The sequence below is a fragment of the Lontra canadensis genome, unplaced genomic scaffold, assembly GCF_010015895.1.
Source record: "Lontra canadensis isolate GAN:19392208 unplaced genomic scaffold, GSC_riverotter_1.0 scaffold53, whole genome shotgun sequence".
Taxonomy (NCBI): domain Eukaryota; kingdom Metazoa; phylum Chordata; class Mammalia; order Carnivora; family Mustelidae; genus Lontra; species Lontra canadensis.
The window spans coordinates 5,754,086-5,781,915 of NW_022631047.1; the positions used below are offsets into that span (position 1 = coordinate 5,754,086).

Sequence of the window (27,830 nt, forward strand, 5' to 3'; positions counted from 1 at the left end):
TTTAAAATCAAATATCTGTTGAAACACAATCCTTTCAGAAATTTTTAAAAATGTGATATAAAAACCAGATCTGAAATTATTTAATGATATAAACATATTGAGGCCCATTTTGTAGAGATCAATACATCATATATTTATATTAATCTTCCCCTTGGGGATGAGTATTACTGTGCAAACAGGTTAGACATCTTGCTTAGACCTTGTAAGAGAGAAAAAAATCACACATATTGTCCATTCCTCCATGCAAGACCAAGAAACTTGGGTGTGACATATGACTTTGACATGGGATCCTTGAAAGATCTGTCAAGAAAGAGATACCATTTCCAATGCCGCAAAGATTTTCCCGCCACTGTAGATACAAATGGGGATTTCTCTGTGTTTGATTCAAACACAAGTCTATCTCTGTGAAAGCTAAAAGCTTGAGAGTCAGACTCTTGTGCTCTAGAAAATATTTTCTAGCTAAGGATGATTCGGTTTGGTTTAATTTATTGAGTGTTTTGCATTATATTGTACAAGTCATTATGCTAACTCTGTACCGTACTTAATCACATTTTAATTGAGTCAATACCACACCTCAGGTATGGTTCTGAGTACTGGGGATATAACCATAAAAAGGAGGGACAGAGAGCCTGCCTTCAGAGAGGTCATATTCCTGTGTAGAAAACAAATTGTAAAACCCTGTGAATGCTTTAAAAAAAAAGAAAAAACTAGATTTTTAAGCTTCTGGAAGGAACTGCAGTAAAGAGAGAGTAAGCAAACAGGGAAGGAGAGTGTATTTTTATGAGTGCCGGAGAAGACCTCTGCGAGGTCATCTGAATGATGACCTGAGAGATGAGAGGGAAGCATCCATTATGAGGATCTAAGAAAGGAAGAGTATTCCAAAGAGAAGGAGGAACAAATGACAGGGAGCTGAAATGGGGAAATGTGTGGTGTGTTCCTAGGACAGCCTCGGTCATCCGGGTGGCAACGGCGTGGTTGAGCAATTGCGAGGTCTAGGGAACTGTGTTCAGAAATGTGGCTTCTTCAATTTCTTTCATGAGTGTCCTGCAATTGCACTACTGGGTATTTACCCCAAAGATACAGATGTAGTGAAAAGAAGGGCCATCTGTACCCCAATGTTTATAGCAGCAATGGCCACGGTCGCCAAACTGTGGAAAGAACCAAGATGCCCTTCAATGGACGAATGGATAAGGAAAATATGGTCCATATACACTATGGAGTATTATGCCTCCATCAGAAAGGATAAATACCCAACTTTTGTAGGAACATGGACGGGACGGGAAGAGATTATGCTGAGTGAAATAAGTCAAGCAGAGAGAGTCAATTGTCATATGGTTTCACTTATTTGTGGAGCATAACAGATAACATGGAGGACAAGGGGAGATGGAGAGGAGAAGGGAGTTGAGGGAAACTGGAAGGGGAGGTGAACCATGAGAGACTATGGACACTGAAAACCTGAGGGTCTTGAAGGAGTGGGGGTGGGAGGTTAGGGGAACAAGGTGGTGGGTATTAGGGAGGGCACATATTGCATGGAGCACTGGGTGTGGTGCAAAAACAATGAATACTGTTACACTGAAAAGAAAAAAAAAGAAATGGAAGGTGGAGTAGAGACTGGTAGGCTATAATAAAGGAACTGGATTTTACTCATGTCACAAGGGAAATACTCTGGGTAGATATGATAACTCATTAAATGCTTTAGAAATTTGCTCAGACTGCCTTGAAAGAATGGGTTGAAGAAGCAGGAGGGAGAGGAGGAAGACCAGTCATGAAGAGGCTGCAAGAGCCTAGGGGACAAAGGATAACTGAGGCTATACTAACAACAGCAGAGCTGGGGAGAAGCAGCAGATTAGGAACAGTCCTCTGTAGAGCTGGTTTGACTTGCTGTTAGCCTGAACATGAGCTCTGTGGGAAGGAGGAATTGGGGTCACTCATCAGTTTGTCCTGAGCAATTAGAAGTGGGTGGTTCTGCAAACTGGTGTTTGCCAAAGAGGAGGTGGATGGGGGGGTGGATAAAAAAGGTGAAAAACATTGATCATAATGAGCACTGATTAATGGGTAGAACTATTGAATCATGATATTGTATACCTGAAACTAATATCATATTGTATGTTATTTATACAGGAACTCTGTGGGCGGGGGGCAGTGGGGGTGGTGGTTCTGGCAGATAGAAAAGGTCTGGGAACAGGGAGTTTGGCAAAAGCTGGGTTGGGTTAAAATACCTGTAGTTCTGTGCTTTCAGTGTTAAATTTGAGACTATTAAAAGGCACCCAAGTAGAGATATAAATCGGGCAGCAACATTTGTGAAATGGAGCTTTGGGAAGAGATTTCGGGTGCAGATAACACGCTTAAGAAATCCAGGCTCATATGTGATCACAGACTGAACCACAGACTGAACTAAATAACCTTGAAAGTTTGCCAAAAGAGTAGAAGGGAAACAGTCCCTTTAAACCTCAGTCTGAAATGGGGAGCCAGCAATAGAGATCAGCAAGGAGCGGAGCATGAGGAAATACAATGAAAACATGGGATGAAAGCATGGAAAACCAAAAAACAAAATGTTTCAAGAATGTTTCCATCAGCTGATGGAATGTTTCCATCAGCTGTGGGGAGTGCTGCTGAAAGGTTCAGTAAACAAAGAGAAGTCCCTGTCCATTAAAAAAGTAAGACCATGTACTAATTAAGAGCATAGCCTTTAAAACCAGAGTAGCTGGATTCAAATCTGAACTCCTCCTAACAGCTCTGTGACCTTGGGCAAGTTTTTTAGTATCTCTGAGTAGCATTTTTTTTTTCCCTTTCTAAAAGGGGAATATTAATAGCACCATCTTTACAGGGTTGGTTTGAGGATGAAATGAGTTAATAGGCCTCAAGTACTTAGAGCCCCGCCTGCCTCATAGTAGGCTCTCTGTGTTGGCTATTGTTGGCATTTGATCGCAGTAAAAATCATTTCAGTGGCGTGATGAAAATAAAAGCATGATTAAAGTAAGTTTCCTGGAGAATGGGATGTAAAACTGCAATTATACAAATTTCCTCCAAGAAGCTTTTCTGTTAAGGGAAGAAGGAAGCAAGCAATAGCCAGAATGAAGCATGGTGTCAAGGGAATCTTTTTTAATGAATGCCATAACGGCGTGCTTGCTTGCTGGAATTATCTGGTAGAGAAATGCACAATATAGGAAAGAAAATAGGTAATTACAAAAGAATGTTCTTGAGAAGGAAAAAGGAATTGAGATTCAGGGCACTTGGGGGGGTTGACAATAAACTGATATGGAAATAATCCATTTTAACAAGAGTAAAGGTGGGATGTATAGCTACAGAGGCAGGTAGGTGTGAATGGATTAGGTGGTGAGGAGATGAGGCAGTTTCTTATCTGATTTCACCTATTTTTTCTATGAAATATGAGAGATGACTGAAAAGAAAAAAGCAGATATAAAACAGGTTTCTCAGAAAGAGGCAAAGTAAATTTCCTGGGAAGGAGTAGTGGGATCGCCTGCAAGAAGTTGGCTGGAACACACTAAACAGCAGAGGATGGGAAAAGGTGTGGGATTTCAGAGCAGCATGGAGATGAACATCTCTTTGACCATTATTGGGGATACTTGGAATTCTGATAGTGATTTAGGGAAAGAAAGCTGTAGGTGACGAGGTCAGTCCTACTAATCTTTGGTGAGAATCCAGGCTGAAGACGAGATTACTAGGGCTTCTTGAGATACTGATGCTGTTCAGCCCAGCACTTAGGTGAGACAGCTCTGGGGACAACCTGAGGTGGCAAGGGTTCTGTTCTCTTTCACAGTATGACAGCACCTGGGAGAACACAGTGACATTCCACTGACCTCTCCCTTGGAAGGAGAGGCACTGTTTCAGCATCCACAAAGGCCATTTCACTACTTGTTATAAGGAGGTTTTATCATACATTGGAAAGGAATGGACAGGTGAAAACTCTGCATCTGGTTTCCCCTTGCCAATGCCAGTATCAAAATTCATTTCTACCTTTCTTGACAAGAAGTATAGAAGGATAAAGCAGTTGTAGTAACCATTGATAAACATTAGTGCTGTTCACCAAATATCTCTGGCTCTCTCCCTTCTGGATACATGGTAATATTGCACTTCTTCACTCCATTAATCTTCGATGTGGTCACGTGACTTGCGTTGGCCAAGGAAGTGAAAGCTAACGTAGCAAAGGTAACTTATGAGCAATAGCAAAGGATATCAGTTTGTGTGGCTGCTTAAGAGATAGTGTGTGATTCACCACATTTTCCCACACCAGCCAAAGCAACCAAGTATGTTCTTCTTTTTTTTTTTTAAAGATTTTATTTATTTATTTGACAGAGAGAGATCACAAATAGACAAAGAGGCAGGCAGAGAGAGAGAGAGAGAGAGGGAAGCAGGCTCCCTGCTGAGTAGAGAGCCCAATGCGGGACTCGATCCCAGGACCCCGAGATCATGACCTGAGATGAAGGCAGCGGCTTAACCCACTGAGCCACCCAGGCACCCCCCAAGTATGTTCTTAATAGTGGAAACTATATCAACTGGAGTCTTCCAGTGAAGAGACATGAAATAGAGTTTCCACCAACCATGATGGACCTATGAATGAGAAATAAGCCTTAAGCTCTTATAAGCCTCTAAAATTTTGAGGTGGTTTTTGTTACTGTTTCAAAACTTAGCTCACCTGAGGCCACAGTAATACTTTCTACTGCTTCCTAGCTTGTTTAGTAGGATATATTTTTTCCAAATGCATTAAGTAGAGGATAAGCCAGTGAAGCATGATATCTCAAAATATATCATTCTAGCTTGTGTGAGTCAATACAAAATAAGTATTTTTAAAAAAATTTTTGGAGAAAATGTTTGGGATGGCTGGGTGGCTCAGTTGGTTAAGCACCTGTCTTGGGCTTGGGTCATGATCCCAGGATCGAGCCCCACAGGGCCCCCTTGCTCAGCAGAAAACCTGCTTCTCCCTCTGTTTGCTGCTCCCCCTGCTTGTGGTTTCCCTTTCTCTCTGACAAATAAATAAAATCTTAAAATAAAGGAAAATGTTTATATCGTTTAAAGAATTGCAAGGAGTCATTCCACAATTGGATAATTACTTTGGCTAAGTTTGGTTTGTGAGGACTCTTGTGAAGAAAGTATGCTTTCTTGTTTGAGGAGAAGGGAGGTAAGAATGATGCCCATAAGGTATAATGAAGAGGAGGGTAAAGTAGGAGCTTCCCCGGGGAAAACTGACAGACATGTCCTCCCCTTCAGAGCACATGATACTAAATGTGAACAGATTAATAATAAAGCTGACCAGGAAGAGCAAGCCTGACAGACACAGGCTTTGCTGCCTTGACCTCTCCCTTCATTGAAGAAAGAAAAAATGTACAGGCGTACAGATAGAATTCCTGGTGAAAAATGGGACTTAGTAAAAAAAAAAAAAAAAAAACTCAGCCTCCATTCTTATTAAAACTGAAGTTGTAAAGCTTTTTTGTGGAGGAACGAGAGAGGGATAATTAACCTTTTTAAAATAGAACAGATGAGAGGTAAGTAGATGGATGGGTAATATTATCCTCAAAGAGTTTCAAGGCATGGGTAGGAAGAATATTGACTTCAGTATGTTTTAATATATGCCAAGTGAAACAAGATACCTCAAATCAGAGAACTGAACCTTCTAGCAGAATTTAGTTCACCTGAGCAAGGCATATGTGTACGTATGTAGAATGTTCTTACTTGTCTACATATCTTAACTTCTTAGGATAACCAGATTCTTATAGACAAAGACTAATTTTTCATGTAAACTGTTCAGCATGTGGTATGTGTTTAATAAATGGTAAACAAGCAATTTAAGAAGGTAAAACTAATTCCTGTGGTTTTCCTTTAAAAGGTTAATGAGACTGTAGGAAATTCCAGCAGTTAATGCAATTCTCTATACAGATTCAGACAGAGCTCATGATAAACTAAACTAATCAAATATTAGGGCTTTCCAAATTAACAGAATAGGCTTCACAGACAGTTAGCATCATATTAAAATGATGCAAGAACCCCTGGAGAAGATTTAAATGAAAAAAGAACAAACAAACAATTTTCTTCATGTCACAATTCCCAAGTCATTAACAAACGAACAAAAACCACCTTTCTTGTCTTCTATGTCGTCGCCTGGATGTGATGCATGAACACCAAAGGTTGCCTCCTACATTTTTGTGAAAGGACGGGAGAGACACGGAGGTTTAATTCTTATAAAAATGGGGATACTGAGGGGCGCCTGGGTGGCTCAGTGGATTAAGCCACTGCCTTCCGCTCAGGTCATGATCTCGGGGTCCTGAGATTGAGGGTCCTGAGATTGAGCCCCGCCTCAGGCTCTGTGCTCAGCAGGGAGCCTGCTTCCTCCTCTCTCTCTGCCTGACTCTCTGCCTACTTGTGATCTCTCTTTCTCTGTCAAAAAAATAAATAAAATCTTAAAAAAAAAAATGGGGTTACTGAATTTTACCCAGCTCTAATTGTGGCCTTCCAGAATTATCACCCTATGTCTCATTTCAACAATAAGATCATTAGCCCTTGAGTGCCCCTAGAAATGTCGCCTTAAGATACTGCCTCTTAAAACACGTCTCAAGATTTCTGAAAGTTTTCTAAAGTTATTGTGACTGGTATATTCTGCGTGGAAGGCATCTTAGCCAAAACGTTTGTTGTTTTCAACTGCTTTTTCACTGACTGAAAGGAACTTCTACAGAGGGAAAAGTCTGAATTAAATAAGATTTTGTTCATATGCTTACATAGATTTTTAGAAACTATATGCCCACATACATAATTATAATTACATATATCCATGTATATTTATACATGTGTTACTATGAGCACATTTTATTCATCACCTGTGAACTATAAATGCATAGGTATGACAAATTGGTACTTAGTAGAATAATATTTATGCAGATCATTTCATCTTGAGTAGTGGTTGCTGGCCTTAGGTTAATAAGAGCACAAAACTATGCATATCACATTCTGTACATATGAATCATTCATTCACTCTGGAAATGATGTGTAAGATGATGACAGTTGCTACCATTTATTGAATATTCACTGTATGCCAAGCATATAAACTGCTTTTAAATTGTATAGCATTACTTAAATATTAATTCTCTTTGTTTTTTACTATTAATGTAATTAGTGAATACACAATGATGGAACATATAAGTTACAAAGACATAGCTGCTAGGGAAAATTATCTACATTTTCTAAAAGTTCTGATTTCGTATTTAAAAAACTCTATAAACATACTTAATTGTGTTGACATGAGGTGCATGTAAAAAAATATTTTATTTGACACTTAAACTACAGAAAAGAGTAAATTCAGCATCAAGTTGTGAATTTGTTCCTGCTTGGTTTCCTTTCCATTAGATTTCAGTTCTTATCTGTATTCTGATTTGTCTCATTGATTCTAAAATTTTGTTTGTCTCCGTACACTCCTATTCAATAGTTTTACCCAGCTTGACTAGCTCCCCAGAGAGTCTGCATTACACCTTCTAAGCAGAAATAAAGCATCACCTACATGCACCAATAGACATCTGAAATGCAGGCTAGTTAGTGGATTTAGGTTGCTGTAAATCACTTTGAATGGAAAAAAATGTGCTGAAACAAAAACTTTTTGAGACAGCTAATTTCTCACTTTAATTCATTAGAATGAGAAAATAGGGCACATTTTTAGACTTTCATGCTGAAGCAATCTAATTAAAAGAAATGGTTATTTAAAGAGCTCAATGAAATTTCAAGAGTTCACATAATTTATGAAGTCAAAATGATTAGGGAGGAAATAGCAAAGTGCTGATGACATTTTTACAGAGCCTGTTTTCTAAAACTGCTCCATTTTTATATGAAAAAAATAAAGTTATTGGGGGTAGGGGAAGATTATCACTAATGGATAATAACCCTAATAATGAATGGTAAGTCTCTATTAACAAAAGCAAGCTCTCAACCAGATGATGTCCCCCAGTCTGTTTTAAGAGAAAGAGACAGAACAGAAGATTCACTCTTGAGAGAATTTTAGACTCATTGCCCCTCAGCTCAATCATGAACATCTTCTACATCCTCTTCTAAATGAGAACTGGTGTTGAAGAAGGCAAGTCTCAGAGAATAGTGGTTCCTTGATAAACTACCAGAACTTCTGCTTGTAACTTCTGTCTCAAAAACAGGAAGTGGACAAATCAAATACATCTGTCTGGAAATTTAAACCTAAAGTTACAGAATTGCCATGTGGAAAGGAGTACGTTGCATTAGAAGTGAGGTGACTCAGGGAGAGATGGGTCTATATCTCATAGTGATGGGACTCCAAGGAAGCAGAAAGAAGAACTAAGCACAGATACAAAAAGATGTCAGAGGTAAGATAGTAGGGAGTCCCATAAGCTGCCCTGGTGTTTGCCCTTCCTCAGGGCTTCCTGAAGTTTTCCAGAATTCCTGAAATATTTTATACAGTAGGTTTCAATGAACCTCTTTTTTCATGAGGTAATTTGATGAGATCTCTGTACTTTGACCCCAAAAAAATGTGCTGACTAGGGTAGTTCTCCTTTTTTAAACAAAAGTTATTAATTAACAAAAGCTAATTATCAAGCAGAAGTATCTCTGCTTTTTTTTTTAAGAGCAGGGGACAAGTTTCTACCTTCAAAGTAGGATCCAGGAAATGCACAACCCAACAGTGTCACTTTCTACATTTCCTTCACTGTGAAAAGTGACATTTCCAGAGATGACCCCAAAGCTATCTCGGATTACTCAGACGGGAAAATATCCATTGTGCTTTTTAAAATGTTTCTAATGTCAAAGATTTAAAAGCAGATTTTCTGCTTAATTCCAAATTGCATACACAGGAAAAATGTGAAGAATCAGAACATCCCCAGTTCCTATAAACTGTAAGAGCCATGCTGTTCTTTTATGATTAATCAGATTCCTGTAAGTGCCCCTTAAAGGGAGGGCAGTGCAGCCCAAGATGCTTCTTGAGGAAAATCCCATGTTGAGTGGAAAAAGCAGTAAAAAAAAAAAAAATGAAAGATGGGGTATTTGGGCTCTCCTGCATAGTTCTCTGAGCCTGAGGAGTGTACTATGGAGTAGGTCATTAAGGTCTCTGAGTATCTTTCCTCTTCTACAAAATGAAGAAATCAGACTAGTTTTAGCATTAGCGTTCCAAGTTCCTTCTAATCCTAAAATTCTGTAAATTTCTGAAATGATTAAGTTGCTTTATAATGGGTACAATACATTAGACCTATCAAAAAAGGAGAGTCAAAGTAAAAGATTTTGAACTGCTCCAGAGTAACGTCAATTAACTTCATTAAGTCACTAAACTTAATGAGAAACAGAGAAGGGAGTTTGTATGAAGTCACAAATCTTAACTACACAGAAATAATATGCACTATAAAGTCGACCTGCATCCTAAAGTTAACCTGCTTTATGTACAAAACCGTTTAATTAGTGCCAATTCCATTAGAGCGATCAAGTCCAAAAGGTAATAGAGCATAGTGGTTTGGGTGAGGATTCTGATGCCAAATGGTCGAGGCTCAAATCCCAGCTCCCAAAGTGAGTGCCTCACTATTCACCAAGCCTCCTTTTACTTTTCTTCTGGGCATACAACTGGACCACTCTTTCTTGTATGTGACACATAGGAGGTAGGCAGAAGTAAGTTATATTTCTTCAGGACCAGGCCTGTGAAAACCTCTTACTGTGTCAGCCACTCTCCCTCTTCCTCTTTCAGACATCAGTGCCAGAGGTGACCCAGAAGAGCCACCAACAGCCTGGATCCCTGAATAACAATATCAAAGAGAGATCCAGCCTCTGACACTAACTGGCTTCACATGCACAAGAAAGAAGCTATGTTGAGTCAATGCGATTTAGAGAGATATCTGTTACAGTAGCAAGTATAAATGAATATGCAATAATATTCCTATTAATGGACCTAGGAAGGAGTCAGGTATAGTCCAGATGCTTTTTAAGGGAATTTATACAGTGAATAAAAAGAGCAGTGCTATGGTCTGAATGTGTATGTTCCCACGAAATTCAAATAAATGTTAAAAACCTAATGCCCAAGGTGATGGTATTAAGAGGTAGCACCTCTGAAAGGTGATTACGTTCACTGCGGATACAGGAGACGTCCCTGAGAGCTTGCTCACCCCTTCTGCAGAATGAGGATACAACATGAAATCAGCTGCCTAAAGGAGGGCCCTCACTATACCACACTGCCACCCTGACCTTGGACTTCCAGCCTCTGGAACTGTGAGGAATACATTTCTCTTGTAATAAGGCACCCAGTCTCTGGTATTTTGTTATAGCAGGCTTAAAGAGAGAACAAAAAGATAGCATCTGAAGAAATTATTTCAACTCTCTGCACGTCAATTCCCCACCTGTAAAATGATAATTATAATATCATCTACCATAAAGGGTTGCAATGAGGATCAACTGAATCAACATTCCCAACGATGCTTATATTTGATGAAGAATAAATGTTAGGTATAATTAGTATGGAGGCTAAGACAACCTTCCTTAGTTAGACCCTTGAATCTGCTTAGGTAATGCAGGGATCTAAGAGACAATCATCAATTTGTAGAGACTTAAAGAATAATAGAGATAAAATCCTACCTTGCTGTTTTACATTACAGAAAGGAAATTGATGGTTAGAAAACATCTACAGTTTTCACTGATTCCAGATCATACAGCTATAGAGTGGAAGATCCATAATTAGAACTCAGCTCTTTTAATTTCCAAGTTCAATGTCACTTCGATTACCTAACCCCCACATCTTGTTCACCACATTCCTCTCATTCTACCTCCATGTGACTCCTCATTTTCCATGCCTTGCACAACCACAAGGGGCCTGAACTGGTATCCCTATTTGCTAGCATGTTCCCTTACACACACATAAACATATGCATTCTACTATGGTAGATCTAACTAGAATTAAGCCCAGGTATAAACAAGTCCTGGCTCTTTGTTTTTTGTAGGATAAATTCATACTCTTGGCAAATCACAAGCATCCTTTCATGGGCCCATTTCTGACATTTCCAGCCTCAATTTCCTAGGCACTCTAGCGGCACACCCCACTAAGATCCTATCTTTAGAATCTGATTATATCTTTGCTTAGGCTACATGTCACTCTTCAATCCCAGCCCACTGTTTACCTCCAGGAAACATCTACCCCATCTTTCAAATTCAGAATATCACAACACTTACTCTATGAATCTGTTAATCAACGCTCAGGTAGACTGAACCATTTTGTCCTCTGATTAACATTTTCTTACTTACTCTGCAATACCTGTAACAGTTTTCTCTACTTACTTTTTATATCTCTGTTTCCCTCTACTAAATTGTGAGACCCAAATTCATGATTATTTATCTCTGAATCCCCAGCTTGAGGCACAGTTTGAGAGCCATAATAGAAAAATCAATATGCTTGATGAATAAATGAATAAATAAATGGTTTACTACAAGGGTTCTCAAAAGAGGGGGAAAAAATAAACAGTAAATTTAATCATTTTTCCAAGTCCAGGCTTAGATGAACTTATTAGAAATTGTAAAAACATTTGACCTTGCTATTTTGTGGCTGTGTGTGTTTATGTGCTTAATTTGTTATACAGGAGAGCCAAGTCAGGTTTCAGGAGGAGAGAGATACAGTCAATGAGCCCTGGATTAGGAAGGTGGAAAGCCTTAGCTTCTATTTATAGTACTACCATGAACTATTTAATCTTTGGTAAATCGGTTAATCTCCCTAAATCACAATTTATCATCTACAAAATAAGGAAGTTAGCCATATATGACAGAAGATGTAATATCATGTAGTAAAGAAAAAGAGTATGATGTCAGCTAAAAGTATCTCAGCCAGTAGCATTTGTACATAATAGAAGAAACTTCCAACATAGTCAATGAAAGCTTATTCATCTGAGTAGTAGGACATTGTTCCCTGCCACCAGAAGACCTTGGTTTTAGTCCCAAATTGGTCAGGACAATTCTTCAAAAAACCACTTTACTTATTTGGAATTTAGTTTCCTCAATTGTGAAATTCAAAGGATCTCTACGTATTTTTTTCCTCTCTAAAATAAAATTCTCTGGTGTGCTACATACAAATCTAGAGGGATAGAGGGACTAAAGTCATTTAATTTTAGGAGATGATTATCCCCTAAGACAAGGATAACCTTTACTGTTTCCTATAATTTTGCAGATTCATAATTCCATACCCTGCTGTATCCTAAGAGGTTTTCTATATCTGGGGTACTCTTTAAAGCCAGCAAGACACCCACAAACAGAAGAAATCAGTATTGTTCAAGAATGAACAAAATCTTTGCCTTCCAACAATATCTTTCTCACACTTGGAAGATTTGCTTTGTTCCCAGTGATTGACATGAAAAGCAAATTTAGATTATCTTTCCTCTACACTTCAGCAATTTCAATATGGAACATCCAGGTTCTGAGTGTCACTCTAGATCAAAAGGATATAAATCTTCAGTGAAATCATTAAGGAAGACTAGGTGAGACTTTCTTTTTGTTTTTAGAAGATGCTAGTAACTCTTTGAGAAATTACATACCATCCTACGCCTTCACTGGATAAGGATTTTACATTGTTCCATCAATTAACTTTTTTGTTGTTGTTGATAGCTTCTGAAAAATGTCCTCTTAAAAAACGACTTGAGAATTCACTAATGATGCAAAATACAAATTAGAACAAAGAAGTCACAAAGTATAATGAGAAGATCACTGGTGGATGTGTTGGAATATCCACACCTTCATTTGTGCTCCATTACTAACGAACCAAGAGAGCTCTGCCAACTCATTCACACACTGAAGCTTCGTCCAGTGCTGACTCAGTGCCAGGCATTGCGTTGTCTCCCCAGAATATAAAACCAAAGGAAAAACCCTTCCTGCTTTCAGGGAGCTTAGAAGGCTGTAGAGGAGGGCACCAAGTATGCAAAAAGGAAACAAAGTGATAAAAGAGGCCATGATGAAAAGAGCCACGGAATGTACTTTTTTAAATAAAAAAGTCAGCTCCACCCAGTGAGGGGCATGCAGGTAATAATTTATTTACAAATAAAGAAATATTTTATTTCTTTATAAATATTTATAATAAATAAATATTATATAAATTATATATTATACAATATATTATTGTATATTATTTATTATATATTATATAAATATTATATAAAAATAATAATATAAACAATTCTTTATAAATAAATATTCTTGTAAATAACTTACAAATAAAGAAATAATTTGTCAAGAAGATGATGCTTCATTTGCATTTTGCAAGATGCCTGAAAATTGACAAGTGAAGTCAGCAGTATTGGCCTCACTCAGTTTCCTGAGCTAGACTACATGTCTCCAAGTTACCTGTGGTTTTAAATTTATGTAATTTTATGTACATCCTTAATAACAGCACAGAAAGGTGTATATTTGCATTTTGTTCCCATAGGTATACATTTAACCATAGCACATATATCATCCCAAACCCGACTGTTTTGTTTACATAGGTATATATTTAACCATAGGACATATACCATCCAGAACCCTATATTGAAATACTTCTAATATAGAATGTTCTAAAATACTTATCTTGCTTTTGTAAACTGCATCTTCTAAATATCATTTAACTCTTCAAGCTTAATCTTGGCCATGATTATAAGCATCCATTCCTCAGGTGTGTTGAAGTGTAGCTTTATAAAGATTTGGAGGGGAAAGTCTCTATGACATAGTGTGAAATGTAGCACTAAGTGGATACTGACCAAGTGGCATGCCAGGAGTTTATTTTCTTGAAAGGGTCTCTGCTGTTCTTTTATTCTTTTGGTAATTTGGCCTTTTTCTCCTGAGGGTGAAGTGAGCATAATACAGCAACATGTCCTCCTGGGCAGCATACAATGGCTACCCCCCACCCCAGCAAAACCAATTAATGAATCAGAAGCTAAAGCAGCCCTCTGTGGGAGGCAGCAGAGCCTCTCGTGGTTTCATGGGGAAAACCCAACAGATGCCAGCTTCTACACAGCTGTGACTGGCTGTGTGACTGAGCAAATTAACATTCAAGCTTCAGTTTCCTCATCTGCAAACCGAGAATAATACTACTACTTCACATTATTGTTGGGAAGATTAAATCAGTAAGAGCAGCATGGGGCCACCAGCATGGAGACAGTGCTCAGTGATTATTGGCTGTTATTACCATCACTGCTATTACTAATCCAGAGACTCCTCTCATCCTTGTGAGAATAGTCATCAGGACGATAGGTACAAAAGGTGGCAATGGCTTTAAGTGTAGCTAAGTTAAGGATTTAGTCCTCAGCAAGTTGCCCTCTTTTAAGAGTCAGTAGGTAACAGATAGTTGAAAACACAAATTCTAGACTATTAGGATTCAAGTTCAGGCTCTGCTGTTTACTTCCTGCAGACCTTTGACAAGTTCTGTGATCTCATCTCAGTTTCCTGGTCTGTAGAAGAAGGCAAAATCATAGTGCCTACCTCACAGCACTGTTTTAAGGATTTAATTAATTAATATATCTAAAACATTTGCAAAAGCATATGGCCACAGTAAGTATTCTATAAATGTTTGCTATGGATAAGAAATGATATTTTGCTTAACGATGTTTGGAGAGGTAGGATTGAATGGGACACTGGCATTGGTGGTAACTTCTTACCTCAGGGGTTATAACATTTTCATGAAGATCCCCCTGAGGAAAAAGATGACTGAGAGAGTTCATTCTCTAGGGTCAGACAGACCCAAACTGGAAAACTGACTTATTATGCATGATTTTTCTCAAGTTATTTCACTCCAAAGTCTCAGGTGACTCCCATCATAAAAAAGGAATAGCAGTATCTACCTCATGAAACTGTTGTGAGGATGAAATGGGATCCTGAATGTAAAATAGTTACTCTCTACTGGACTTGGGGAGATATTTTAAAGGGCTCAACCTTAGGTTTAACTGAATTTGAAGCTCATACCTTGACCATTGCCCTGCATTGTTTCTAAGGGGCAAAGAAACTATTCAGAAAAATTGTCAAACTGTTCTACCACCAAACCCCCATTATTGAACCTTATTACCTCATTATATCCATCCCCCAGTGCTAAACTGGTTCTCACCTAGGGCTCTTAGTGAGTGTCCTCCTGATGCCTTGTGAACCTACACTGACACTTGCCACCATCCTTGACCTTGTCTTTCACATCCAACACTGTGCCCTCTGAACTCCAGCTTTCATTCTTACTTCCTCTCCTTCTCATGCAGGACTTCAATCATTCATATATTTATCACACCTGTGGTATGCTGAACACAGGGAAGTCAAGGTCTCTGCCCTCCTGGAGAAGATAAACATTAAATAAGCCATGATTGTGAACAGTAGTATAGGGAGGGGACTGGTTCAGGACACAAGCTGTGGAATTAGATCAAGCTGGATTTGAGCTCCAGTCCTCTTGCTTCTTAGCTGTGAGTAGAACCAATTAGGTAATTGGTCTAAGCTTTAATTCCTACTTTTGGGAAATGTGAATACCAAAGTGCACTTGTAAATAGAAGAATAACCCTCCTGTATCACCATCCATGCCCTATCTGCTCTGGGAATTTGCTGCTGACCAAGAAAGGAAAATAAATCATCTTACCAGTTACCCTTTGCTTACAGAAACTGATGGGAGAGAATAACTGGCTTTAAAATGTGATCAGTTAAAAAGGCGGGAAAAAAGTCATGTTTTCAAAGCTCTGGCCAATTTTTCTGTAATAAAAGGTCACCACCACATCTCTGTTTATGGAGAACACAATGCAGTGAACCCCACTGGAGAATGAACTGTGCCTTGCATCTTAATGTAAAGCTCTGTGTTCACAGTGAACAGGGACCTTTACATAACATGTTGTATTTAAGGTAACATTTTTCTTCTTAAATTATGCTTAAAAGGTAGTCAGTCGAACAAGCACATTTTTCCCTTGGAGTAGCAATGTGCACATGTCGGGGTATGTGTGTATGTGCGTGAGAGACAGACACACACAGAATGAGATAATTTAATCCAACCGTACATCTGAAAGCTAGACTGAATAAGGAGGCACACCTTCACTGCACATTGGCAGAGGACCCTCAGAAGGGATCAGTCTTCAGAGTGACAAAGCTTAAGTGACCATATAATTTATTATCCAAATCAGGACCCCTTTGAAAGTAAGTGATTTGCTGTTAATGATTATGTTGGAATAATAGGTGTTACCTGAAGCTGTCTGGATGCAAACTGGAACATAAAACCTGGAACATAAAATCACTGCCAACGTTCACCCTGAACTGTTCTGCCGAAGCCTGCCCTTGTTAACTATGGCCTTATTCTAGGCTATATACCCAAGCTTTTGAAAATGTGCTGCTGTGCATCTTTATTTCCTATGAACTCTCTCCCACTAGGGATAGGGGGGAGACTAAAATCCTAGGAGAGACTAAAATCAATTGGTATGGAACAGGTTTTCCTCCATGGACACAGGGGTCTTGCACTCTGAAAAAACAGCCACACGCTTTCTCTGAAAAGCTTATAATGTATCTGCTGGGCTTGATGCTTCCCAGATACAATACAAGTGGTTTCCTCTTCCTCTGCATCTCTCAGGTCCCATTTTCCTTTATTTTGTGACTATAGATATTAATCCCCAATATGGCAACATCTCTATTAATGAAGGGAATGCAGCCCAATATTATGTTGACTTGAGACAAAACCTTATAACCAGAGGAATAAATACCATTGTGCTCAGAGGTGTGTTTGAGGACATCAAATACAGAAAGTTACAGTATGTCCAATCATTAAATGCAAATGAAAACAATGTCAAGTATCCCAGAACAGAATGTATGTGATTCCAAGCCAGAGGGCATATAGAACAGATGGCAGAGATTAGATTAAAATCAGGAAAGAAGGCACACAAGGTTCTGAGGTGGGATAAATGCCAACAAGCACACCTCTGCTAGGGCAGGACATGTATCCCAAAGGGAAGAAACTAATAATGCATGGATATCAGGTCAACGTCAGTCAAATTCAGTAAGAACCAGACACTTCACAAGGTTCTTCAGTGGGCTAGAGATCTTGGAGGTGGGGTTCGAAAGGGGAAGAGTGTGGAAAGTGATGACCAAGACAGACTTAACGTTCTCCTTAGCTTGACTAAACTTGAGACAGGCTTTATCCAGACTATATGCCTTTGACCTCCCTTTTCTTATAGCACTTATTTTATTTTATTATATTTATTTTAGAAAACACAGGATTGTAGATTCTTTCTCTGCCCCTTTGAGATAGAAATCTTCTCCCAGACTCTTGCCAGTTTAACAACCCAAGAATATCTTCCTCAAGGACTCTGGAACCATCCCCCCTTTGAAATGTAATCATCAAGGAAGATAGAGCCTCAGTCTCCCAGTCTCTCTGAGAGGGTAGGAGCCCAACTTTGATCTTCACCAATGAGCCAACACAGGTGACCACAGGTAATCACAGTGACCAATCTCCCCACAATGTCCTCTAATACTTTTCCATTAATTCACTCCAGTGTTTAAAAATCCTCCTGTCTTTTATTTCAGTATTCAGTCTTTCCACCCTTTGCCATAGTCTTGAATAAAGTCTTCCTTGCCTTTTTTACCAAGTGTCCACTGCAATTTTTCTTCTATGAGGCTTAATGTAGAGCATCTGCTTGGACAACTGAAAACATCATAAACTGTAAATTAAATCTGCTTGGCCATGACAACAGTGATTTCAGGAGCTCCAAAGGGCCTCCTCCTATCCTACTCCAAAAACAATCTCTTCACCAGTTCGCAAAGGAAAACAAAATTTTTCTAACAAGGAATCAGCCTCTCCTACAATCAGAGATAAAAGGCTGGTTGAGGTAATGCTTCAATGTGAAGGCATTTTAGTAGTGGTGTAATCAGCCAGTCAACAGGTATAAATGGGTCATTACGAGAGCTTTCCTGTTTGGATTGAAGAGCAGGAAGCCTGAGAAGAATAGAAAGACAAGGGGGATGGGGGGGTGCGGTGCAGAGGAGGAAAAAAGGCAGGAAAAGGAGGACAAAGACATTTCACAGGATTTACAGCTTTGCCTAGCGTCTGCCTCATCTACCTCCAACTGGGTTAGGATAAAAAGAAGGTGGGGGCTGAGGTATTTTTGTCGTGCAGCTGCAAACACAAGCAACCACACTTAGCTTGATTAATGAAGATGTTCAGGGTTTGTTTTATTAAACACTTCTGACTTCTTGAAAAGTAGCTTAGATTTTAGAATATCACTGTACTTGAAATCTGACATTGTTTTTCTGCTTTTCTTTCTTTTTTTTTTTTTTTTCCTATATTTTCTGCTTTTCTTTCTAGGGCATGGGTCAGATTAGTGTGTGTGTGTGTGTGTGTGTGTGTGTGTGTGTGAGCACATGCACTCATGCGCACCTCCTGGCCTCAGGCAAAGCAAGAATTAACAATTCCCCTCCATTCTATATATTGTTACTGTGAAAAAAAATTAAAAGCCCTCCATGATACAAATATTAGAAATAAACCACAAATGTGAATTTTCAAGTCTTTAATACAACTTTTAGAAAAAATATTGTAACACAATTATATATTGCTACCCCCCAAAAATCTTAGATTATGCTAAATAACCCGCAATCAAAAAATAATCAAGCTACAATTAATTAACTACAATTAATTACAATTAAAAGTCAGTAAGTCTGGCAATTTTTACTTTTGCATAGGTGTAATTGCTAATAAAAGAAGTAAAAATGGAAATTCGAGATTTCATGCCATTCACCAACCAGTAAAGCTAATAAAATTCTTCTGTGTGTTTGGATTTTTTTTTTTCTCATACCTCTTGAAGTGGGTGGGATATCCCTTAGGAAACAGGGAATTTGAGACCAAGAGAAATTGTGTGTTATACATAGTGGTGTAAATGATTGCTAAAAATGTCTACATTTCCATGTAAATATTTGAGCCCAAAGGTATAAGCTTAAATTCTAAGTATAAAAAAATAAGCTTGCAAAGATTTCTCCATCCTTTTTTATTTAATCAGGTTTCAAGCTTCTCTGTAATTCAGAAACTCTTTAGAAGAAGTTTTAACTTAAGTTGCCATTGCATGTGGTGCAATATTTATGAGCTTAGATGAAGTAAATGTATTTATTTCCTATTTATTTAAGATATTTAGCAAAGGCCTGAAACCTGCTTCCCCTAGGAACATTCCAAAGAGTTCTTTCATTTTCTCATAATGAAGAGCACATTTGACATATAATTTTTTTTCTACGAAGTTTAAGAATTCAATCTTAAAGCTTGAGGAAAACATTTATTTTTGAAGAATTTACGTGAAAATACTTTACATATTTAGTTTTCAATATGTACTTACATAAAATACTCCTTAGAGATCATTAACTACCTGATGGATGGCCCCAGGCAAGGCAGTCTGAAGCACTTGGAGCCCACAAAAGATCAATCAGAAATGTGAAAACAAAGCCAGAAAGGGATATTGTAAGGAATAACAAAATTAGTGTTCACTTTACAGAGGATTGTCGAATAGTGCCTCCCTATTTTGATTAAGACAAGTTCATGTGAATAGGCTTTGATTTCACATGTCTAATCATACATGACAGAATCAAGTTTATTTCTGGTAATAAAATTAAGAACTTGTGACAACTCCTCTTCTGTCCCACCCATGTGCTCAGGCAGATAGCAAACTGTACTGTAAGAACTCAATTCCTCTAAGATGGAGATTTCTTGAATTTGGCACAGAGTAGGTGTTCAATAAACATCTACTGAACTAAAATTAATGAACACTAAAGCATATGCCAGACAGGAAATCAACAATGTTGTTCTTCACTTCCTTATCCCAGACATGATATTGCATAATTCATTAACAGAAAATGACTTCAGAAAGGGGAAGTTGTCAGGAGGATCTGCTCTTTAAACTAGTAAAGCAATAGGTGGCTAGTATTCCAAATCCTTTTAAATCTAACTCACTGGGGCTTCAGTCCCAAGACAAAATGAACAAGACCTCATTTTAAAACTGCAGAATTCAACACCCTATATTTATATTTTCTAGAGAAAACTCAGTGCCATTAAGGAGGGAAAGAAGCGTGTCCTTTACATATTCATATACCTTAACGTTCCATTTCAAGGCTTGTATTAACAGTTCATTTAGTCAGAGGAGATTAATATACCGGTAAATTTACTCAAATGACCCAAGACAATCAACTTCAGATCACATAGAAGTAGAAAACTAAATGGAAGTCAGAGGCATACAAACAGCATGGCTCCTTTATGAAACCAGGTTTGTTTGGGTGGTCATGCTTTCTCCTGTGAGACTGAGTCTTTCTCTGGAAAAGAGAGGGAAAGCAGGAGAAGGAAAGGTCATAATCTAATTCTCTTAGATAGTCTGGAAATAAGCACACCCAATAGAGAAAGATATGATAGTGAGGAGGGAAAAGGATATTGAGTAAGAAGAGCCCCAGGAGAATGTCTTACTTTGGTGTCCTATAGCAGGAAGATAAGAGACTAGCTGACCTAAGCAACAATTACTTCTCACACTTCTAGAGGCAGGTCTGGCATCTGGTAAGAGCTCACTTCCCTCTTTTTAGACAGCTCACTTCTCTCTGTGTCCTCACATGGCTGAGAGAGGTCCTCTGTCTCATGTCTCTTATAATAGGAGCACTGATCCCATTCATCAGGGCTCTGAATTCATGATCTAACACCTCCCAAAGGCCCCATCACCTAATACCACCACACTGGGGACTAGGAGCTTCAATATATGAATTTGCAGGAGGAAGGAAGGGAGTACACAAGCATTCAGTGCTTAACAGAAACTGCCTCCCACTTGAAGTCGTGAAGCTTAGGTGACTGGAGAAGGTCTCAGAAGTTCTTTTTCTTGCTCAAAGAGTGATCAGCATAACAAAGAACTGCCAAGTATATTAAGAGCTAGAAAAGAAGCCTCCTCTGAAGGGGATGAGGCATGACTCATCTCTGGTCTTCACAGTGTCTCAGATCAGAAGTAAGAAGAACCCTCTCTAGCTTCAGGTTTTAACTGCCGAGTTTCACTACCGCAATGTTAACCTTCGTGGAAGTGGTTCCAAACCACAGCTTGGGAAGAGAATTTATGGAGAGAATTTCTTACAGTCTAGTACAGGGAGAGAGGATACGCTAGAGATGAAAGTGTGGAGTGTTCAAGAACTTTGTGCCATCAAAAGACAACAAAGTTAGGTATGAGTGTATCACTAACTCTAATTAAACTCAGTGGGAGTTTCAGTATGTCTTGCAATATCTCCTCCCTTTTTCAAAAAATTGTATTTCAAATTTATGTTGCATAAAATGGAAGCTTTACATATTTAGTCTTAAATTCTGTCATTTTTAATGATTTGATTTGATCTTTCCTTTTTAAATTGCACTTTCTGACTCTTAAGGAAAGAATCAAAGAAGTGAACATTTTACTGTAGTGCAGTTTTTCTATGATACCAAAGCCCACATTATTTCTATTTGTTGGCATTAAAAAAAAACCCCTGTAAATATAAAAGGTACACCTCTCATACCATTTTGCAGTCCATAAAGTACTAATCATGCCTCGAACTTTCTGTAAGAATTTGGAGTATAATATCTCTGCACTTTCAGTATATAAGCAAATTTGCATTATATTGTTTATTGACTCACAGGTGAAAAATGAATCCCTTATATATACATATGTGGTTTCTCTCAAAATCCTATATAAGAAATATTGGAAATAGGAAAATATCAATTGAAAAGAGATATCAGACGTGAGAAAATTAAAAATTGAGTACAAAAGAGAAAATAAATGCTTTATCAAAATATATTGTTTATAAAAGGATTGAAGTAATCTTAAAGATACTTTTTCAAGTTACAAGAGATATAGGTCATATTATGAAGACTTGCTGTTCTAGCACAGAGATAAAAAGCACACATAAGGGTAACTTTCATCTGTAAGTCTCTGCAATAGTCACACATATATAATTGATTTGTAATGATTGAGTACTTATTCATATTGTGATCTAAATAAGATCTTCTTCCTCAACTGATACCCTAAAAAACCAAGTATTGACTTTACAAAGAGTCCAGAATAGCAAAATACATTTGCTATTACCTGGTATAAACTTCATAACTACATAAATTTATTTCTATTATCTGGTATAAACTTCATAACTACATAAAGGCATAGGCAAGGAAAGACTGGCACACTTTATATTTTTAGAAACTGAGGCTCAGAGAGGTTTAGAATAACTTGTTCAAAGTCCTATCATTTATAAGTCATAGAGCCAGGACTGAAACTCAGGCCTTCAGGTGCCAAATCCTAGTTTTACACAATTGAAAAGGATTCATTTACAAAATGGCCAGATATTTGTTATGAGCCCAATGCAAATTGTGGCATATTTTAAGTTACTTAAAAATTTTTAGGTGACCAAAGAACTAAAGTTTCATTCTTTCTTCAAAGGAAACTAATTCCCATCCTAAGAATAGTTTGATCCCTATGAGAATCTCGTTCAGAATGAAGTATTAAATTTAAAAACAAAAAATACAAAAGCCCAAACTAAGGAGGAGCAACCCCGATGGGACCTGGCTGATGCCCTGAGTTGAGGAGATGGAGTTGTGAGAAAAAAGCAGCTAGAATTCATAGAGCAGTTTAGCAAGGAGTACAAGCTATAAGGGGAGAGAACTTAAGTATTCAGCAGATCACCACAAGCTTCTGAGAAAACTCTCTCAGGCAAGGGAAAGAAACACCCAAAAGGATTAAAGGAAACAGTAGGCAGAGATCACACAAGACTGGGAAGAGTGTCTGGTTTCAATTGCCAGACTAGAAAACATTGTAATTCTCGAAGCACTGAATAGATTACAAGGTCTTGCCTCAGTAGTAGGGGCTAATTAGTTCTAGATTAAATACTGTTCTGGTCCTGCCTTCCTAATCTTAAAAGCAAGACCCAGAAAGAACAAAACTATTTCCAAGCAATTTAACTGTGTCCCAAAATAATATTTATGATAATAACTTAAAAATACAGCTCTGAAAAGAGGTAAAATTCACAAGACTTTTATCCAGTCAAAAATTACCATTTCAAAGGAACAGCAAAATATGATCTATGATAAAAAAATTAAAACTGAAACTGATCCAAAATTGACACAGATATTAGAATATGCAGATAAGCCATAAATCACCCATTATTACCTCCATTCCATATGTTTAAGAGGTTAGGGAAAAAAAATGAACATGTTAAGAAGAGAAAAAAAAATAAAAGCAATCTAAATTGAACTCTGAGATAAGAAAACTACAAAGTCTGAGATGAAACAATACATTGGATAGGATTAATGGTGATTTACACATTGTAGAAAAAAAAATCAGTAATCATGAATAGTAACTAAAGATATCCAAAATAAAACAGAGAAAAAAAGGACTAAAAAAATAAATAAAAAGTCAGTGACCTGTGGGTGTAAAGTGTGTGTGATTCGAGTTTCTGAAAGAAGGGAGAGAGACTGGAGGAAAGAAAAAATACCTATTTACAATATTTATTAAGAGCTAATGGACAGGGGCGCCTGGGTGGCTCAGTGGGTTAAAGCCTCAGCCTTTGGCTCAGGTCATGATCCCAGAGTCCTGGGATCGAGCCCCGCATCAGGTTCTCTGCTCTGCGGGGAGCCTGCTTCCCCCTCTCTCTCTGCCTGCCTCTCTGCCTACTTGTGATCTCTGTCTGTCAAATAAATAAATAAAATCTTAAAAAAAAAAAAAGAGCTAATGGACAAAAATCTCCCAAAGTTGATAAAAATATATATAAACTCACAGATCCAAAAAATCATCAAATTCCAAACATAAAAAATATGAAAAACTGCATTAATAAATATTATAAATATATTATTCTTATAAACAGAACAAATCTTAAAAATTGCCAGAGAAAAAAGACCTATTAGGTACAAATGAACAAAGATGAGATAATAGCCCATTACACACTGGAAACAATGCAAGTGAGAAAAAGTGGCATAACATCTTTTCAAGGTTAAAAGATAAAGACTGTAAAAGATAATTCTATATATAGCAAAAATAGCTTTTAAAACTGAAGGCAAAATAAAGACATCTTTAGACATAAAATTATTGAACTAATTCATCACCAGCAGAGCTTTACCACAAGAAATCTTAAAGGAAGACCTTTAGACATAAGGAAAGTGATACCCAATGGAAATATGGATCTATCCAAAGGAACAAGAATCCCGGATGTGCTCCCATGTGGAAAATATGTAAGTTTTTCTGATAATTAAATTCTCTTCAAAAGATAGCTGGCTTCTTTTTTTTTTCTTTTTCTTTCTTTTTTTTTTTTAAGATTTTATTTATTCATTTGAGATACTTGTGATCTCTGTCTGTCAAATAAATAAATAAAATCTTTAAAAAAAAGATATGAGGGAATCATAAAAATTAATTCAAGAGAATTCAGAAAACAAAAGGAATAAAGAACAGATAGAACAAAGAAAACAAAGAGCCAGATCAGTGATTTAAACTTAATCATATAAATAATAACATTAAATAGTTTCAGTGCTCTAATTGAAAGGCAGAGATGATGAGATTAGTTAAAACCACAAGACACAACTATTTTCTGCCTATAAGAAATCAACCGTAAATATGAAGACACAAACGGGTCAAAATAAAAGGGTGGAAGAAGATACACTGAGCAAACACTACGCAAAAAGGCTGGTGTGAGTATTAATTTTACACAAGTTTGACTTCAGTGCAAAGAATATTAACAGGGATTAAAAAATTACAGACAAGGATATAGAAGTCAGTTCATCAATAGGATATAACAATCAAGTTATACAAAGCACATTATTTGGCATGAATCTGGCATGGAATTGAATTAGAAGGCAACAGCAGAGCTATCTAGAAATTGCCCAAATATTTGGAAACAAAGTAACACACTTTTAAATAACTCATGCATTAAGGGAGATATCAAAAGGGAAAACAAAAATTGTTTTTAACTAAAAATGTAACAAACATATGTCGTATATTTGTCCAAACTCAGAAAACGTACAAAACAAAAAGTGAACCCTATAGTGAGCTATGGACTTTGGGTGATTATGATGTGTCAATGAAGGTTTAACCATGGTGGAAAAGATACCATTCAGGGGAATGTTGATAATGGGCAAGGCTATGCAAGTGTGGGGGCAGTAAGTATATGGAAATCTCTGTATATCCCTCTGAATTTGTTGTAAACATAAAACTCTGGAATAAACTGATTTAAACACACACACACATACACACACACACACACACACACACACAGACATCTGTTCTCTGTATATATGAGCTTGGTTTTTGTTTTTGTTTTTAGATTCCATATATGAATGAGATCATATGGAGTTGTTTTTCTCTGACTTAATTAATTCACTTAGAATAATCCCTTGGGACACCTGGTGGCTCAGTAGGTTAAGCCTCTGCCTTCAGCTCAGGTCATGATCCCAGAGTCCTGGGATCAAGCCCCACACCCTTCTTCTTGCTCAGCAGGGAGCCTGCTTCTCTCTCTGCCTGTGGGTCTCGCTGCTTGGGCATGTGTTCTCTCTCTCTCTCTCTGTGTCAAATAATTTAAATAAAATCTTAAAAAAAAGAAGAAGAAGAAGAAGAATACCCTTAAGATCCATCCACATTGTCACAAATGCCAAGATTTCATTCCCTTTTTTTATAACTAAATATTGCATTTTTCTTTTTTTTTTTTTTAAGATTTTATTTATTTATTTGACAGACAGAGATCACAAGTAGGCAGAGGCAGGCAGAGAGAGAGGAAGGGAAGCAGGCTCCCCGCTGAGCAGAGAGCCCGATGCGGGGCTCGATCCCAGGACCCTGGGACCATGACCTGAGCCGAAGGCAGAGGCTTTAACCCACTGAGCCACCCAGGCGCCCCAATATTGCATTTTTCTATGTATATTCCACATTTTATCTATTCACCCATTCATGAAAACATAGGTTATTTCCAAATCTTGGCTATTGTAAATAATGCTGCAATAAATGTAGGGTACATATATATTTTTGAGTTACCGTTTTCATTTTCTTCATGTAAATACCCAGAAGTGGAAATACTGGATATGATAATTCAATTTTTTTTTAATTTATTTATTTACCTGACACAGAGACACAGCAAGAAAGGGAACACAAACAGAGGGTTTGGGAGGGGGAGAAGCAGGCTCCCCACTGAGCTGGGAGCCCAATGCAGAGCTCGATCCCAGGACCGGGGGATCGTGACCTGAGCTGAAGGCAGACACATAACAACTGGGCCACCCAGGTGCCCCAATAGTTCTATTTTTAAAAATTTTTGAGGAACCTCCATACTGTTTTCCAGAATGGCTATACCAGTTTACATTCCTACCAACGTATGCAAGGGTTTCCCCATTCTCTAAACATCCTCTCCAATATTTGTTATGTCTTATCTTTTTGATAGTTGCCACTCTAACACATGTGAGGTGATATCTCATTGTGGTCTTGATGTGCATGTCCCTGATGATTAGTGATGTTGAACATCTTTTTAGGTACCTGTTGGCTTTCTGTATATCTTTGGAAAAATGTCTATTCACATCCTCTGCTCACTTTTTAATCAGTTTGTTTCACTATAGTTAGTAATACTGTATTGCATATCTGAAAGTACTAAGAAAGTAAATCTTAAAGTTCTCATCCCAAAAAAACAACCGTAACTATATAGAAATTAAAGTTAACTGGACTCTTGGTAGTGATCACTGCACAACATATAAGTATCAGATCATTATGTTGTATATCTGCAACTAAAATAATGTTATATGACAATTATGTCTCAGTAAAAAATTTTTTTCAGTTAGAAAAATCAAGTCATACAAAGCATATTTTTTGGCTACCACTGAATTAAATTAGAAGTCAACAGTAGAGAACTAACTAGAAATTCCCCAAATATTTGGGGAAAAAAATACATTTATAAATAACTCATGGGCCAAAGAAAATATCAAACAAGAAAATAAAACTTGTTTTTAACTGAATTTTACATTAAAATGAAAATATAAATTATCAAAATTTATAATTTTTAACACTCTAGCTACAGTGTAGGATTCAGAGGACAGAAAGCTTCTGCTGTATCTTATTTTGATGCATCCCCAATATCATTAGTGTCTAATGCACAGCAAGAAATGAATAAATATTTGTTGAATAAATTAAAAAAAAAACACTAAGCACCCATAGTATAGAAGAGTAAGCCTCTCAAATCAAAGACCACAGCTTCCATCTCGAAGAATTATAAAAAGAAGGGGAAATTAAGACCAAAGTAAGCAGAAAAGAGGAAATAATAAGGATGAGAATTAAAATTAGTGAGCCAGAATATATAAAAACAATAGAAAATATCAACAAAACCAAGAGCTAATTCTTTAAACAGTTCAGTAAGATTTATAAACCTCTACGCTGGGTTATCAGAAAAAAATATGAGGAGGAAAATTACCCAAAACAAAATGAGAAAATTGATATCACTATTGTTTTTATAGATATTAAAAGGGAAAAAGTAAAGATAATAACTTTGTGCCAATAATTTTAACAATGTACATGAAATGGAAAGCGATCCTTGAAAAATATAAACTGCCAAACCTTACTTGAGAAAAAGTGGGTAACCCAAATCGCCCATATCTATCAAAGAAATTGAATTTTTAGTGAATAACCTTCCCACAATGAGAACTTTAGGCCTAGATGATTTCACTTATTAATTCTACAAAACATTTAGGGAACAAATAATACCAATTCTACCAAAACTCTCTGAGAAAACTGAGGACAGGAGACTACTTCTCAACTCATTCTATGAGGCCCTGTCGTCATTATCCTGGTAACAAGGGCCAGCAAACACTTTATAAAAAAGAAAACTATAATAAACAGTTCTTCATGAACGTAGATACAAGAATTCTAAACAAAAACTTAGTAAAACAAATCTAA

At 37.4% G+C, this 27,830-nt stretch overlaps 1 protein-coding gene across 3 annotated transcripts in view; it reads right to left on the reverse strand.

Annotated features, from left to right (window-relative positions):
* TAFA2 (TAFA chemokine like family member 2) overlaps nt 1–27,830 on the reverse strand; it is a 486,266-nt gene that overhangs the window by 60,321 nt on the left and 398,115 nt on the right. The gene's annotated exons all lie outside the window — the stretch shown is intronic.